Source organism: Neodiprion lecontei, chromosome 5 (genome assembly GCF_021901455.1).
Source record: "Neodiprion lecontei isolate iyNeoLeco1 chromosome 5, iyNeoLeco1.1, whole genome shotgun sequence".
NCBI classification, from domain to species: Eukaryota; Metazoa; Arthropoda; class Insecta; order Hymenoptera; family Diprionidae; genus Neodiprion; species Neodiprion lecontei.
In genome coordinates, this window is record NC_060264.1 from 26812614 (window position 1) to 26826546 (window position 13933).

Consider the following 13933-nt stretch of genomic DNA (forward strand, 5'->3'; position numbering starts at 1 on the left):
TACCTACCAGCATGCGTTATTTAACGGAGCCTGTATATTTGTTGTAATATAATGTATAACATGCGCAGTTATCGACCTCGAGCATTAAAATATCACCTCATTGGAATTCGACTTGCGAGGTTAACACTTTTTTCTTCTATCGCATTCTCGATCCCTCGACTGTGTAATTCCTTTCTTTTTTTTTCAGCGTTTTCTTTTTCATTTCTTGCCTTCCCACCGTACATCGCTAGACAAATCTCAGCTGATGAGGAAAACGTGGCTCCGTGGTTGCAGCCCGGAAGAGATGCTCTCGGAAATGTTTCATCCCCGCGGCGTACAAAACACGTATAGTTACCCATCCATTTTCCCATTCATTCTCTTGTTTTGCCTTTCTTCTTACGTTTTTGAAAATAGCTGCGTGTCGTTTAGTGGAGCGTATTTTATATAGACGAGACAGTTGAGGAGTTTCGATTTCCAAATTTTAAAAAAACTATGTCGGTCGATGTTTAGAAATTTGAATTTAATATTTTTATGGACGAGTAGTTTTTTATTTTTACCACTGTGTGCTATATTCTTATACATCCACGTAGGATTGCAGTAAATAAACAATATGGAGGCGAAAAGAAAACCAGCTGATCATTTGAGGTTAATTGTACAAGTACGAAGAGCCAGAAAACTCCGTGCAAGCTGTCAGGCATTCATTTCCCCACAATCGGGTGATATGAAGTAAAAAATACGTTTCAAAATGACCTAATTAAATCTGACTGTCTTGAAGTTGTGCCTACTTGCTACCAGATGGCGTCGATTCCTAATCCATTGAATTCCCACATCTTGGAACAGCATAATTCGTTTAATTTTAAACATCCATTCTAGTTTATCGTACTGTTACAAGTAATTGGCAGCAAAATCGTGTTTATTTATTTGCCGCACTGTGTAAAACCCTGCAGCATCCCATGGCGCGGTGTATAAAAAGAAGCGCGTGAAATATCGATTAACTGTCGGATGATTTGGAAAGTAAAAGAAAAGCGTGCTCCTGGGACCGTCGAGAGCCGGACTCAGACAGGGGTGGCAGAGCGATACACGGGAATACTTCTAGCCTCAGCAGCCCTTAGCTCTCCTCCGAAGTCTGGCTCGCTCCCCAGACGGGGACGTGGGTTCGGATTTGTTTGACTTTTCGATTTAGCGTCAATATAAGCCCCCCACCCTACGCGGTTACCGCAAAATCACTGCAGAAAAGTAGCGCTCGAGTTTCGAGTGGAGAAATATCAAACCCACCGTTAAAATCAAAGGTCGAAAAGCGGAGCAAAACTGAATATAAAAAAACGAGGACAGTTTCTCTCCCCGCGCTACTTCGTACCCGCCTCGTTCTCGTTGCGCGAGATACGGATCTGACTTGCTCTCGCGGCTGCGCTGCTCAGGCGAGTTTTTAACCTGGCGCAATATAATCAGTCTCGGTTTCCCACTGCACCGTGGAGTCAGTAGCAAGCCTCTGGGACAGTTATGACGCGCGAAGAAGGAAGGAGCGAGAAAAGAGGAAAAGTAACGTCCATGAGCTTTCAAAACATAAAAGCAGCAAACTGCACACACGTATCATGTAAATGTTGAGGCCTTCGTGTAAGTACGGGGTGTTCTCGAAATTCGCAAACTGTCCTTCCACGCTATTTCTCTCAAAAAACCGCGGCGAAATCATCGCACGAGTCAACTTGAGGCTCGCATACTTTTCGAACTAGAGCGAGTTCAAGCCTCGACCAATCGTACGGCATCTTTCGTTGCGCACTGCCCAGCGCGCAGGTGACCGTTATTCAAGCGCGACCCGCGATTGGTCGGAACTTCGAATCGCCGTCATTTGAAAGCTATCGGATTCTTGACTGTTTTGCTGGGGGAAATTGGTATATTGGTTTGCGAGGAAATTGCCTTACCGAGGAAGAAACGTCTGATACACCCTGTGCTGTACGAGTGACTGCCTTTTGTGGATGTACAAACGAAGAATTAACATTCAGCGGCGACTGTGACGCAAAGGTGTATCATAATAACCACAGTAAGTGAACACACTACGACTCTGCTTCGCCGACTGCGACTAACGCGTGCATACGTACGACACATCTCCCGGCAGCATCCTACTCGTGCCTACATGCATACGACTCGCTTGCCCGCCGGAGCCCCACGTTTGACCCATAATCTTTTTCATCTCCCTAGCAATAAAATTAATGAGCTACTCTCCCGCGTACCCGGTACGTGCGCAAGACTTGTTGGATGCTGCATTTACGCACGGTTCCGTGCACTCGTCTCTTTGTCGTTTTTCCGAAGTGTTTGGGGTATTTTTTCGAAAAGAAAATTGTGGCGTTTCTTGGATATCTAGGGTGATCGCATACGAGCTCGTGGACTTGAGAATTTTATTAGGTACTTTAATTACGATACTCTCGAGGAGTGGACCACCATGAAATGGAATGCAAACCTGACTCAATTTTTGGTAACTTGGAGGATATTCACCAAAATTTTAAAGCTTTACGTACAGGTCGAGAAATCTGATTTCAGCTTTGCTTCGGAAGCCTTCAACTGCAACGTATTCCGATTTTCAAAATATTTGCCAATGGAGTAGGACAGGTGCGATATTCATGGAACCGTTAATAGCTGGATATGAGTGTGACGAACTTTGATGGTCTGAGGCGAAGAGGGTGGGAGTGAAATTGACGATTATAAGGTACAAGATACATGGATATATGTATACAAATACGTGAAGCTTGCACGTCGAGATTCGAAAATAAACATACGTTATCTGGGTATGGGATGGGTAGGAAGCAAAGCGCGTGTACCTATGCTTACGACGTGAAAGTGTGTGAAGTGAGTCGGGACGCTGTAAGCTGACTACCGCTGCATCCGAACGTGACAAGGGCCGACGTTGTTTTCTTAACTGAAACGAAAATAAACCGTAGCCAGTATAAAAAAGAAACCGCAGAGGGAGAGAGAGAGAGGAGAAAAATAAAAAAATGTGTGAAAAAAGAGGAGCGAAGAGAGGCAAAAAACACCTCGCCACTGAAATAAGTGACCTATTGACCCGATGGGGTGTCTAGCGCCTTATAACAATGACGTGTTCAATTTGGGGTGCCGTTTCCAAAATAGAAACTCCGCCGCAGTCACTGCTCTACGTAAAAAAGAACCAAACTGTGAAACAGGGGTGTTAATTTATACATTGCTCCGGCTGCGGTTCGAGTGTGTTTATGCACACTGATAGCGGAATGACAAGAGAGTTTCTCTTGTTCCGTATCTGAGGCACTTGGCGCCGTATATCAGAATGCGGTAAACGATTTGAAATCCATAGTTCAACTAACGACGAATGACATTGTTATTCGACACTGAATTACGTGGCAATAATTTTGTGAGACTGAAAAAAGGAGAGACGGAAGAAGGAAGAGATAATTTGGTCTGTTGGGGAAGGAGGGGAGACGCGAGTATCGCAAGGTGGAAGCAGCTATTGCGACGCCTCAACGCACATGTTGGTAAGATGTCAGTGGACAGATGCGATATTGCGGTCTAGACCTAAAGCCGATCCTGACACTTCCTGCGACGGTTTGGCATGGCCATGGCGGGCACGGAACTCCACCCTAATTCCCACAGGACTGAGGAAATTCCTCGCTCCTCATTCTCATCCAGCTCGCTTAGTAGTCGTCGCTCCTGCCTCCTCATCCCCAAAACATTATCATACACTCCCACGACGATTCGCCTCAGGTTTTTGCCGCGCTCTTTTACCTCCTAGGCCTGGGGGAAAAATGATCCCACGCGACCCCGGTGTCGCGCCTTCCCGGAAACGAAATACACGCGACATATTTCCCTCGTTATTCCTTAAACTACCCGCATGGTTGTCCATCGCAGGTCCCCGAGGGTCGATCATCGCACGGAGAGCCGCGCCGTTGAAGCACAGATTTCTTATTGTCACTCGCTCTGTTAATCGCTCAACTCAATGTCATGTACCTAACCACATTTCGAATCACTTGACCATGGTGTCCAGTGGTCCTAGGAATGTCCTAGAATTTCGCTTGGCCTTTAAAAGTCCTGAAAATTACCCTTGAATTTTTCTTATGTCCTGAAAATATTCTATTTATAATGTCCCTGAATAACCTGAAAAAGTCTTGGAAACGTCCTTGAATTTGTTACGGATTTGTTACTGGACACCATGTTAACCCCATACCATTCGCTTCAGCTCATCAGATGGTTTCTTAAAACGTTCATCTGCAATCGCACCTTCGTACAAAATGTGTTGATGAAAGTCAAGACTTGAGAAATAGGGGGGGATGAAACGTATCACTGGCAATTGGCAAGTTACGTGCGTTGCTCAAAAAATTGCGAGGTATTTGAATAACTGGGTAAGGTCTGCATAGATCAGTAAAAGTTTTAAAGTAATGGTGAGAAATAAAGTGTGGGCAATCGAAACCAAAAAAAAAAAAAATCAGTGACTCGCGTCGGATAACGAGAATAGTTTCCGGTTGACTGGGCAGGCATGCAATGCCCCGGCCTTACAGCTCGCAAGACGGTGTGGTAGAGAACGGTGTTGTGGAGGTAAAATCGTACTTGCAGAGGAATCGGATGACGGTGCGGATCGAGATCGGCTACCGCGTCGAGTCAATTGCCGTCTGCGCGACCGTTACGGATCGATGGACCGCCCCTGATCAAAAGTCATCTGGTCCCAATCGAGTCACGCGGGCATATATACCTACAGAGTGTCAGAACTATGCAGATAAGAAGCCGCGGATCGAGTCGCCGCGCCACGCCATCCCGCATCGACTGATTCGAATCGGTAGTTTTTGTCCGCAAAAGGGTAGATCATCTCTCCGCGGTTCGATGCGGTGTCAAAAATCGAGGATAGTCTTCTCTCCTCCTTCTCTTTCCATGACGGTACCTTCGTCTCACCATCTCGCTCCTTCTTACTCCGGAACTTTTTGCTCCACAATTCGACAGGAACGCAGACAGAATGCGGTCAAGCCACAGCATCATCGGATGCCTCATATACAGGGTGTCCCACGGAGGTGGTCTTAGGCTCCTTGTTTCCTGATTTAAACTCCGGAGCAAAAACTGTCCTTGCAAGGATTTAGTCCGATCATCGATTTTCATCGTACAACCATAACAATTTAATTTTTTCTCCAAAGAAATAATGACTGCACAGTATTTGGTAAGCATGCGTCGTGTAGCTGATGTTCAACCGAATTTAATGAGCCCAAAAACGTCGATGTTAGACAAACAGATCGCGAGATATCTCCAGTTGAAGTTTGAGAGTAACGCGAATCGCGAATATAACCTACGTGGTCCGTGACGTCAGCCGCGCTATTCATGCGATTTGCGTTACGCGAAACGGCGATATCTCACGATCAGGTTGTCCAAAACCAACGTGTGAGGGCTCGTTGAATTCGTCTTGACGCCTGCTGCAATAGGGACAGCATTTAGACGAAATATTCTTCTCTTGAGCATGTTCTGAAAGTTACTCGGATAGTAATAATAACTACTTTTAATAGAAAATTTTTCGTCGTGGTTCAGTTGACGTGATCGGAGTTCACATTAACGGAGGTGTTTCGGAGAGATGCGATAGTGAAGGGAATATTTGCTGACTTAAAATACGCTGAGGTCTGGCTGTCGAGGTTGAAGAAATAATTGTTTGAAGTATGTCAAGAATGGCGGGCGCATATGCCACGGACTGAGAGTAATAGACATATGGGGTGTGTAATGAGAAACATCCCTCCTCCGTTTGTAAACCCGCGGAAGGCGTGACCTCGCGGCCTCGCACACGCAGTTATATTCCTCCAGGCTATTCCTGGTTTTGGTTGTCGCACTTAAGCCAGACCAGGAGACGGAAACAGGCGCATCAGGATCCGTAACTGTAGCGCATTAACGCGCTTATACACGCGGAAGTTGAATATCAAAACGAGTGGTCGAATTATTCGGTACCAAAAAAAATTTAACGCCGTTTGTTGCTTCCGTTTTTGGACGATATTTGAAAATTTTGTAATCTTATGTACATACAATATTTTTGAAATGTGCACGAGATTGTCTCTTTTTTCGGTGTATCTAATTTGCAGTCTTTCGAAAGTTTAGAATCGATGATAAGAACAAAAAAAAAAATACAAAAAAATAAAAAAAATTAAGGCCGATATTTTTTTCCTATTTTTGGACGTGATTCGAAATAATTTCGAATCTTATGAATGAAATATTTAAACTGGGTACGAAATTGCTTCTTTGCTTCCGATTTTTTCGGATTTGGAGTTTTTCAAAATTCAGATTTGATGTTCTCATTAGAAACTTTTGCGCGGTATGTATTGCTTCGAGTATATGACAAAAATAAAAATAAAAAAATTCTTTTGTAATTGATAATGATATATTTATCCATAAATATAACTTTTATCCATAAGACGCTCAGGTTTTGATTCTTGTACATGTTGGAAAATTTAGAATTGAAATCGTTGGAAAAATCGAGATTACATACATGTGGGTAAATTTGAAAAATCTAACGGGACAATAACAGTCTGTTGTCTAATTGATCGATCGAGGTTTCTCACAAAATCAGATAGTAATCGTTGACTGAAATACTTATGAAGACATAATTTTCTGACAAATTCTTTAATTCTCCAGTATTTCTTCAAATTTCATCCTCAAGTTCATCTCCATCAGTGAAAAAACCGATTTCGAAACGTTGAAATTCAAAAATCGAACAGCCCCTGACTTTTGAAAGTTTCTCCGTTTCATGCGGCTTATAGGTTATGTTTTTCTTATTACTCGATTGCCGCGTGACAACCGGTCAGCGGTAAATCCTTGGTTTGAAAAGGGCGGAGATCTCGGCGGCTGCGAGAAGAAGTGAATCTGCGTCTGCGACGTGAAGGCTGCAGGCAATAAAAACCATATAATAATAATACATGCCTATTCCAGGTGCGATTTTCTTCGTGGGCGTATCCGATTTTTGTGGAGCACGCGCCGCGGCTGAGGTTTAACAATCGGCATAAATAGTGTCTAAATACAAAATTTGACAAAGGTTTTTGCGGAGCGCCAAAACCGACCCGAAAGTCGGCAATGTGTGCCGCAACATAATGCCGCGGTTAACGGGGGGCGACAGGCGTGTCCGAAGCTCCCAATCGCCGATTCTAAATTGCCAATTGACAATCGGCTCTATTTCTCGCTCGTTTACCGATCTGTGGGCGTAACGACAATCGCTTTGTGATTCTTCCATCGGCCACCGGTCAGCTAGCTTGACCATGACGCGCCTAACGTCTCACTTGTTTGGCCTTTACGCAACGCCCAATTCCATACCGATCGCCACGGATCGGAGCAATTAGGCACCTACACCTACTTTCCCTGTCACAAAAATTTGCCGACCAGTTGTAGCTGTTCATCGGACAACGGTCAGTCAGATGGACCCTTCTTTTGCCACGAGGTTAACTCCTGCGTGGTCGGAACTTTTTTCATTTTAGGTTACAATTTTTTAAATTAAACCTTATGTAAAATGTAAAATTATTTTTGATATTCAACGCTATCGGAAGCCAATTAACCTGTCAATTTGATAACGTTTATGATTCTTGGCGAAAAATTCAACCTAGGATAAAATCTTAAGTTTGCTATTTTGTGAATTAATTTATACGTGTATCTTTGACTCGGGTTCTTTGTTCTAGATGATAAGTATAAAAAAAGGAGAACGTTTTCAACCGAACTTACTAGTATTTTCTTTTTCGAAATAGTCTTCTAGAACCTCAAGCAAAAGTTGTCCAATGATCTATACGCAATAACCTTTCGTACTGTAAGTTGTTGAGGGTTTGAAATCGAGTTTTGAGAAATGAGAATTCACACACTTAGGTTTCTCTATGTTCATAATATATACTTTAATTCTTACAACTTTTGACATATTACATGACGCCAATTATTTAAATAAACTTTGGCAAAATAGTGGTAGTTCATCTTCTTATAGGCACAGAGAATTTTCCAGAAAAATTTCATTAAAGTGGGAATAAAAAATGAACTTTAAAAATTGATTGATTTATTGAAAGAGAATTTAACGACACAACTATCTATTACCTTTATAATTCATGTTTAATGGCCAATGTACCGCGGCTTGTAGTTTTCAACTAGATAATAAATTAGCCGCACTTGTAAACTCTTGATGTTTTATTACAGACATAAAATCCTTACATACACACGTATTATAATAAAACATGTAGTTGAATCCCTAAGATATCGCGGTGTTTCCGCGTGACCGTTAATTATTGCATAGCCGATCGATGCTCGATTACCTTATCGAAATAATTTTGAATTTGGTAGATCTGACGGTGATCGTGAGTTTATCATTGTTGGCCGAAGGTAACTCGCGTTTCTCGGTCGTCACTCGTTTCAATGCCTCCCAAGTCACGGTGCGTTCGTCGATATTTCAATCCCACATTCAGCCCAGCTGCGTACCATTCCACCACTGCCTTCGTACCTTCCACGCTTTCTGTAACACACGCACAGCATTCACCCCTACACGTGCATACGCGTGGTTTACAAAAACCTGAGAAAACGCTCCCTGTAACATATACAACTAAATTTCATTTCTCTCTTCAGGCGGATTCTCTCGCCTTCACGAGGTCCGAGTTTTACGCCTCTGGTCCCGCGTTATCCAGTTTCCTTTCAGCTCCTGCATGCCCACCGTGCACGTCGGTATCCTTCTTACGTGTTTCTCCGGTTACGGAAAGATCCTCGCTTCCTCTGCTGGAATACAATCGTTTTATTCTGTATTGAGAAATTTAGAAACAGGGCGAGGCTCTGCTGCATGGTTCTGCCGCGAGGTAACAATAACAGAGTAACGCAGAAGAAGAAATGTTCTTATTTTACCTTCAAATATTAAACGTCATAATTTTTCCCTAAGGTTAGTCACAGTCGATATCTAAAAAAAGAAGACAAGGGTTCATTTTTCAATTTTTACTCTGACTTTTAAGTGGTGTAAGGTATTCTACTGAGTGGATACAATTTTTCACTACTAAATTGAACCCTGCACTTAGATAAAATAAAAAAAACTCAAATAATAGGGTGTTAGTATAAAACCCACATATTGATTGTTTCAATTTCGTCACCGAGGAAGATTGATCTTAAATACGTTCGTTATACTTCCTAAAACTTATGATTTATTCTTAATGCGTGTTTAAATATAATCGGTATAGTTTACAAACTAAATAGTTTCAACTTGCTTCACTCGAATGATCAAGAATACCGCCATTAACGAATTTCATAGGAGAAAAGCCTGAAACCACCCAGATTTTCGTACTCTTGAGGTCAGTCCCGTCGTTTTTGGTATCCAATTTGCCAATTTCTTTGGCACTCATCCGCGAATGAAAAACCAATATCATCGCGAAAGTGAGAATTGATTTTAAGAACGCGTTAATTACAGCGATAAGTTCTGACGTCCGGAGAAATCCACCTTTATAGTTTGCAGATAGATACTCACTTACAAGTTACGAAACGGTAAAATCCTCGTCCGAGTTGAGTGTAATAAAAGTGGAAGAGTAAAACTCTAGTTGAAAGGCGTACGTACTATTCGTACGTGGTTATACAGGACCTGCACATATTGTATACGTATATTCGCCTATCTGCTCGCACACTCTCTCAGGCCTTCATACGTGGGGCATACGTAGGATACACCAACAAGGCGGCAGTAACGTTGGTAAGCGGATCACGCACCCCGCTGAGTGCTTTACGGCATCGCTTCGCTTTTCTCTCCATTCTCTCTTGGTCTCGCTCTTTCAGCCCCCTCGTACCCCCTTCGTTCTCCTCGCAACTCCTTCCTGCTTCCTCTTTCTTTCTTTCCTTCCTTCCTTCCTTCCGGCCTTCGACACTAACCAACGATGTTTTTATCTCCTCACCACCCCTCACGGGTTTCGACCTTCACTCCACACGTCATCGGGGTCGATTACGTAACTCTAGCAAGTTTTCTCATTTTCAGATTTTCACCACGCGCCAGGCGAACGTACGAAAGATACGTGTTCTTCACTTCATGAACTCACCCTGCAGTGATACCTCAGCTCCTTCTTCTTCATCTGGTAAGTGTGTCATGTAGTATATCTTTCGTAATGTTCTTGAAACCAACGTCGGGAGACCAGTTTTATGAGCTGATGTTTTTTTAATTCTTACTTTTCTTGGTCCGTTCTATTTACTTCCTATTCGATTTTTTTTTCTCTACCTTTTTCTCCGGTGTTATTCGAATTTTATTCTATAACCGTAACGCGCCTGGTGGTTGGCAGCAGAAGATCCAGCCATAAAGCATGGAGAATCCTTCGGCTTTATTTTATTTCATTCAATTCTTCACGCGGCCGGGGGAACCGTTCTGAGAATATGGAATCAAGTTGTTACTTTTTCTCATGGCAAGTGGGGCTCCGTTGATGCGGGGGCGCGGCGTGTGTCGTATTCCTTTTTGCCTTATATACTTTCGAGAAGGGAAAGGGGGAAGGGGGAGAAGGAGGTGGAGGATACCAGAGGACACAGGGTGGCTCTGCCCATACGTGAGCCGCATTTGCGCCGAGACGGATATTCCTCACTTCTGTAACAGCCTCCTCACAAAGTATTACCTATTCTCAATACGGGATAATACAAAACCCGTGTCACACAGCTTCGTGTACAACATAGTCACGGAATTTGACATAGAACACTTTTTGAGCCTCGAAATATATGTCCACTCGGTTCACAAATCTTCATCTGGACATGAATCTTTCGAAGTTATATTCGTGATTGTAATTATTGATTGACCAGAACCGTTTTCAACAAACGAATAATCCATATTCCAGTGCAACCGTCGTAAGTAACGGCCATTTCAAGACTATCCTCACAGAAGTCTGAATCAGGAAAGGAAGAAGACGTTAAGTTCGGAACAACTTATCAAAATACCATTCCATCAACTATTGCCATTGCCAAAACGATTGTTAATTGTCTTGTAGATAAAGTTGACAACAGTTCCAAGTGCTAATATTCACTATACGCAGTAAATCATTACTGAAGAGGTTCTCGAAACAGTGGAAAATTGCAACACTGATCTCATAAAATCTAAGTGGCTATGGAATCTGCACAACTGACTATACTCTGAAATAATTTTTCAGAGTGAATTCAAGGGATGGGTAATCCAGCAATAAAAGTGAAGGAAGTTTTGGAGTAGTTTCACCCCATCAAGCGACAAGACGGTGGCGCATCAGACTGCGAGAACGATCCGGTAGCCGAAGAGACAGTAACGAAGATTTCCGTATGCCGGAGAATATTACACACGGGAAAACGTGGATGTGAGTTACAAGTCTTGAACACGACTGAGACAGACTCTGTGAAAGTGGAATGACATTACCCGCAGAAGCTGCACACGGAAGGCGAGTTTGATATCGTGACTGTTAATCTTCACGTTGTGTAGATATAACATATTACACAGGTATAAAGAAGGGAGAGGAATAAAAGCCGCCGGTGAAGATATAAATACCGTAACTACAGACGTTTCCGAGAAGAGTTCTCACAAGAAATCCCTTCCATGTCGACGCCTCGAGCTGCGTTAGGGCGCGAAGTGCACCGACTGCATGTCGGAATCAGGGTAGAGACATCTCGTATCACACCGTACCTTGGCCGCGTCGTAAAAGCAAGGACCATAAGGAGATGGTATTCCTTCGGAGGAAAAGAAGCGTCTGACGGTGATCCTGGTCCAGGGAGGCAGGGACAAAGGGAAGGGGCAAGCGATCTCTATCTACGTGGGACACAATGAAACAATTAAATAATTATATACGTAGGGTGCAGAGCGTCGAGTGCAGGCTCGGTGGCTCGGTACTAATAACAATAACGGTGGAAGAGATGTTTTCTGTCGCTTACGGGGCGCGGCCATGTTGTTTAATAAGTTAAGTGACGACGCAGCTGCCGGTCTTAATGAAACATTAGTTTACATTTGCCCGTTGGCTTGGTACGATCCCGGCGCCCAGTCGTTGCCGGGGCGTTGGAGTTGCGCGGGGAGATCAGCCCCTTAGACACTCGCCCGCTATCGAGTTACGCGACATATTTTCTCAGCGGCGGTTTATTTTAAGTTATCTACCGCACCGGAGTGTCACAGTTACATAAACCAAGCAGATGGAACAAAAAATACACATTACTAAACACGGTCAATTAGCCTTCTAGGTCGTTCCAATCAGCGTTCGGCGGTTCAATCTGACCTCTTACGCTCATCGTCACGCTCATCCCCTTCTTCGTCATATTCACTCCCTGCGGACAGCTACCGGCTGTAATATGTTACATTCAATTTTTCAAAACCTTCCATAAACGTTCATTCATCGTCACTGCTTCACCACCATGACGGTTTAATCTTCCTTACATATACTCACTTACGTTACTGCATCAATTATTGACCACTTGTTTATTGCCGCTCTTTACAACTCGACAGACATCTGTATAACGATACTCTCTGTGTCGATCGTTGATGAGCAAACTGAAGACTGTTTCGATAATGATTCAGTCATGCGGAAGGCCGTCAGTCTAGTTTCATTTTAACGTGTAACCAACACTTGTCCGAAAATATCAAAGATTTGCAAAATGTTGGTAAACTGAATAGCTGAATATGTTCAGCTTCTGTAGAGAATGAGGCTTGACTAGATTCTCGCGACTATTTTATGTCCAGTAATACCGAACATCGTTGAGTCCTAATTTCAAACAGAATGGACCACTCGGTAATTGGAACAACATTTTTTTGCGCTGTGGTCACGATGTCGACGAGGAAAAAGGGCCTGGCAGTCACTCAGGAGAGTCCGACATACCGGAGCGAACTTAATACTGCCAAAGAGAGACTGATATTGGACAAGTTGAAACAATTGAGACGAGCGTGGGCCAGAGTTCTGAGAACCCGATGTAACCCTGCCTTCGCCACAGCAGAGATCTAGCCGGCGTCTATCCAGCAATTATTGCCAGTTTGCCGGGACGCTGCTGGCGCGTGGTCGTGGCGCCTAGGTGTTCCTATCGTCGTCAAGATGACGCATATCTAAGTCGGTACACAGACCGGGAGGCCAGAACTTCGCCTCGGCTCCTTCGGGGTGGCGAGGCGAGGCGCATCAGCATATGTATGAAAGAAGGGAAAGGTGGTGCGAGCTATTATCGATTGCCCGAGGCTCCTGACATTTCGCGCCCGCCTCTCTCGGCCGCGCGATCTGGTACGCAGCACAAGTGCCAGAAGTGGCTTTGGCGACGCGGGGTGTGACTTGTTCTGCGGCAGCGGGAGACGAGGGTAAGGATAGATGCGTAATTCGACGTCATGTGTACTCACAGTAAAAGCGGGATACGAGACTGCCTCCCCCTCCAATTTCCCGCACTCGCCAAAATTGCCCACATGCTGATGTACCGAACACCCTCGTGTCATCAGCTCCGCGTTATTCTTCGAAAAAAACCGCGACGAATCTCTCCGAACGCGAACGTGGAACGTCTAGCAGTTTTCAAACGGCAGCAGTTCGAAGTTTCAACCAATCGCCTGCGCTCCCCGCTTGTGACCGTTACTTGAACGCGAGTCAAGATTGGCCCGCGCATTCGATTCGCTCTTGTTTGAAAATGGTTAGACGTACTGGATTCTAACCGATACGTTTTGTCACGGTTTTTTGCGGGGAATGACGTGGGCTAGGTGAGACATCGCGAATCTCATTCGCGCGTCGTTCTCGCGCTTGCGTATAATTCGGAAGACATGGCGTCGAGGAAGATAGTATCTAATTGATATAGGCGCACACGGCGCAACCAGGCAAGGTTAAACGAAGGTCAGGTCATTGCGCCGCTGCTGTACATTCCTTGAAATGAACAACACGAAACACTGATTGAATTTTATTGAAGCGAATGTGAATGGGATTTATGAGGGACCGTATTAATACACGTTGTATATGTGGGTGTTTGTACGCGTAGGTGTTGAACGAGCGTACGTATATCTGTATGCATGCATATACGTGATTGAGTTAATTACGTGATT

General features: G+C 44.0%; 1 long non-coding RNA gene across 1 annotated transcript; it reads right to left on the reverse strand.

The window, feature by feature from the left end:
* Nucleotides 1-7844: 7844 nt before the first annotated feature.
* On the reverse strand, nucleotides 7845-13504 carry LOC124294469. Its single transcript, XR_006904342.1, has 3 exons — nucleotides 13250-13504; nucleotides 11435-11692; nucleotides 7845-8694 (listed from the first exon to the last, which is right to left on the reverse strand). It is a non-coding gene; the product is annotated as an uncharacterized LOC124294469 (long non-coding RNA).
* Nucleotides 13505-13933: the final 429 nt, after the last annotated feature.